Raw genomic sequence first — 4,597 nt, 5'->3', positions numbered from 1 at the left:
GGGAGTGTTTGTGTGAGGTAAGGAGTGTTTGTGTGAGGCAGGGAGTGTTTGTGTGAGGCAGGGAGTGTTTGTGTGAGGCAGGGAGTGTTTGTGTGAGGCAGGGAGTGTTTGTGTGAGGCAGGGAGTGTTTGTGTGAGGCAGGGAGTGTTTGTGTGAGGCAGGGAGTGTTTGTGTGAGGCAGGGAGTGTTTGTGTGAGGCAGGGAGTGTTTGTGTGAGGTAGGGAGTGTTTGTGTGAGGCAGGGAGTGTTTGTGTGAGGCAGGGAGTGTTTGTGTGAGGCAGGGATTAACCCAGTACTGTTGATAAGAGATGGACTCAAGATTCAACTGGTTTACCTTAATCTGATCATGAAAATAAATTTGCAGTGTGACCTAAGAATAGTGGCATGACATCAGTGAATAAAGGTAATAGTAGGATACCTCCTCCACCACCACCATCTCCACCTCCACCACCATCTCCACCACCATCATCTCCACCACCACCACCACCACCCCCTTCACCTCCACTACCACCATCTCCAACTCCACCATCTCCACCACCACCACCACCACCACCACCACCACCACCCCCACCACCACCACCACCACCACCACCACCACCACCACCACCACCACCACCTTCACCTCCACCCCCATCTCCACCACCATCATCTCCACCACCACCACCACCACCACCACCCCCTTCACCTCCACTACCACCATCTCCACCACCACCATCTCCACCACCACCATCTCCACCACCACCCTTTCACCTCCACCCTCATCTTCATCACCACCCCTTCACCTCCACTACCACCATCTCCATCTCCACCTCCACCATCTCCACCACCACCCCTTCACCTCCACCCCCATCTTCACCACCACCCCCTTCACCTCCACCACCATCTCCACTACCACCCCCTTCACCTCCACCCCATCTTCACCACCACCCCCTTCACCTCCACTACCACCATCTCCACCTCCACCATCTCCACCACCACCACCACCCCCTTCACCTCCACCCCCATCTTCACCACCACCCCCTTCACCTCTACCACCATCTCCACCACCACCCTTTAACCTCCACCCCCATCTTCACCACCACCCCCTTCACCTCCACCACCATCTCCACTACCACCCCCCTCACCTCCACCCCATCTTCACCACCATTCCCTTCATCTCCACCCCCATCTTCACCACCACCCCCTTCACCTCCACCACCGTCTCCACCATCACCTCCTTCACCTCCACCCCATCTTCTTCACCACCCCCTTCACCTCCACCACCATCTCCACCACCACCTCCTTCACCTCCACCACCATCTCCACTACCACCCCCTTCATCTCCACCCCATCTTCACTACCACCCCCTTCACCTCCACTACCACCATCTCCACCTCCACCATCTCCACCACCACCACCACCACCACCACCACCACCACCACCACCACCACCCCCATCTTCACCACCACCCCCTTCACCTCCACCACCATCTACACCACCACCTCCTTCACCTCCACCACCATCTCCACTACCACCCCCTTCACCTCCACCCCATCTTCACCACCACCCCCTTCACCTCCACTACCACCATCTCCACCTCCACCACCACCACCACCACCACCACCACCACCACCACCACCACCCCTTCACCAACACCCCCACCTTCACCACCACCCCTTCACCTCCACCACCATCTCCACCACCACCTCCTTCACCTCCACCCCATCTTCTTCACCACCTCCTTCACCTCCACCACCATCTCCACTACCACCCCCTTCACCTCCACCCCATCTTCACCACCACCCCCTTCACCTCCACTACCACCATCTCCACCACCAACACCACCCCCACCACCACCACCACCACCACCACCACCACCCCCTTCACCAACACCCCCACCTTCACCACCACCCCCTTCACCTCCACCACCATCTCCACCACCACCTCCTTCACCTCCACCCCATCTTCTTCACCACCCCCTTCACCTCCACCACCATCTCCACCACCACCCCCTTCACCTCTACCATCATCTCCACCACCACAACCTACACCACCACCATCTACAACACCTCCACCACCACCAACACCACCTCCACCATCACCATAGCCACCACCATCACCTCCACCTCCACCTCCACCTCCACCACCATCTCCACTACCACCACCACCCCCTTCACCACCACCACCACCACCACCTCCATCACAACAGACTATCTATTGATAGAGTATTCAAGGACTGCCTTGTGGATGACATGATGATGCACTCTTAAAAAAAGATGCTATCTAGAAACCTAAAAGGGTTCTTTGCCTGTCCCTATAGGAAAACCCTTCTTGGTTCCAGGCAGAACTCTTTTGGGATCCACATAGTACCCTTTCCACAGATGGTTCTCCTATGGGGGCAGCCAAAGAACCCTTTTGGAACCCTTTTTTGAAGAGTATACAGTGCATTCATTGGTGAGATAAATAGCCTGTCTAAACTCAAACTTGCATTTGTATTCACATTTCGTTTTAGCCAAAGCAACAGCTAATTTTCCTGGGGTCCAGTGAAATTAAGGCAGTTTATACAATTTTAAAAACATTACAATACATTCACAACACATTGTGTTCCCTACAGTACTAAATCCATGTGTATGTATGTTGTGTGTGTGTGTGTGTGTGTGTGTGTGTGTGTGTGTGTGTGTGTGTGTGTGTGTGTGTGTGTGTGTGTGTGTGTGTGTGTGTGTGTGTGTGTGTGTGTGTGTGTGTGTGTGTGTGTGTGTATGTGTGTGTGTGTATGTGTGTGTGTGTGCGCGTGTGTGCGCGTGTGTCTGTGTCAATGTTTGTGTTGCTTCACAGTCTCTGCTGTTCCATAAGGTGTTTTTTAATTTGTTTTTTAATCTAATTTTACTGCTTGCGTCAGTTACTTGATGTGGAATAGAGTTCCATGTAGTCTTGTCTCTATGTAGTACTGTGTGCCTCCCATAGTCTGTTCTGGACATGGGGACTGTGAAGAGACCTCTTGTGGCATGTCTTGTGGGGTATGCAAGGGTGTCTGAGCTGTGTGCCAGTAGTTTAGACAGACAGCTCGGTGCATTCAACATGTCACTCACTACCTCTCATAAATAAAAGTAGTGATGAAGTCAATCTCTCCTCCACTTTCAGCCAGGAGAGATTGACATGCATATTATTAATATTAGCTCTCTGTGTACATCCAAGAGCCAGCCGTGCTGCCCTGTTCTGAGCCAATTGCAATTTTCCTAAGTCCTTTTTTGTGGCACCTGACCACACGACTGAACAGTAGTCCAGGTGCGACAAGACTAGGGCCTGTAGGACCTGCCTTGTTGATAGTTTTGATAAGAAGGCAGAGCATCGCTTTATTATAGACAGACTTTTTAGCTGCTACTGCATCAATATGTTTTGACCATGACAGTTTACAATCTAGTGTTACTCCAAGCAGTTTAGTCATCTCAACTTGCTCAATTTCCACGTTATTTATTACACAATTTAGTTGAGGTTTAGGGTTTAGTGAGTGTTTTGTTCCAAATACAATGCTTTTAGTTTTAGAAACATTTGTTGAAGAGTAGAAGAGTAAATAAGGAAGAGGTCTGAACACACATCCCTGCCCTCTCTGATTAAACACAGCTGCTTGCCACCGTGTCCCCATGTCACCTGTCCTAGTTTGGCTCTATGATGTTAACCCGGACAAACAAAAACTGGGACCGAGCCGAAATGCAGATTCCAGCAGCAGTCTTCATCTGATGCTAAACTGTGACGGACAGGTCAGTAATGCTCGTAAACAAAACAAAGATGCACTCAGTGCCCTTAGTGGCATCTCGCCACTGAGAGGTACTTATGCTCAACCATGGACAGAGGGTACTAGAGCCCCCCTCAAAGGCACAGGGGGACCTATAAAGGGGGGACAAAGCCCTCCATGGTGACTGATGTTGCCGCCCCGCTCTCCTATCCTTCCTCTAGACCCAGAGATGCGTATTAATGAGCGGGGATTACACTGAGGGGCCGGGGCCCAGACTGGTTCCCTCCTGTTTCCAACCACAATGGTGACCACTAAAACAGTGTTGCTCACTATACACAAGATCCCATTCACTATCTGCTTAATGACAGGTCCAAACCACTTTGACTGAAAGCATCTAATGCCTACAAAAGGCCTTGGTTTTATTGAAGTTTGGGTTTTAATGAATGTTTTATCTGCAATTACACAAGAGAGGAGGGGGAAATTCCCCTGTGAATTCTCAAACAATGTCTTTACAATGGGTAACCACTGACTCAGGGCTCAGTGATGGTGCTGTTGCTGTCGCGTCACCCTCTGCTGTTACTCAGAAATGAAACCATGACCCAAGAAACCACAACAAATCCCAATAGCAAGGAACGTGTCGTCTCCTTCAGTATTGCCTTTGGTTAAAGCAGGGAAAGGAAAAACATGAATACACGTGACAGAGTATATTATTATTTATTGTCAGTATTATCTATTATTATCATGCATCATTTGCCCACAATCCTCTAGTCTGTGCTCCATAATAGTGACATTTAGTCCCCTAATGGAATTACAAGCAATATTAAAGGAGCTCATTGTAGTTATAGTGTTTCTCAGTCAAGCTCGAGAACATTATAAAAGTCACCT

This window comes from Oncorhynchus keta, chromosome 14 (assembly GCF_023373465.1).
Source record: "Oncorhynchus keta strain PuntledgeMale-10-30-2019 chromosome 14, Oket_V2, whole genome shotgun sequence".
NCBI lineage: Eukaryota > Metazoa > Chordata > Actinopteri > Salmoniformes > Salmonidae > Oncorhynchus > Oncorhynchus keta.
The sequence above is the reverse complement of the archived record's forward strand: the minus strand, read 5'-3'. Positions refer to the sequence as shown.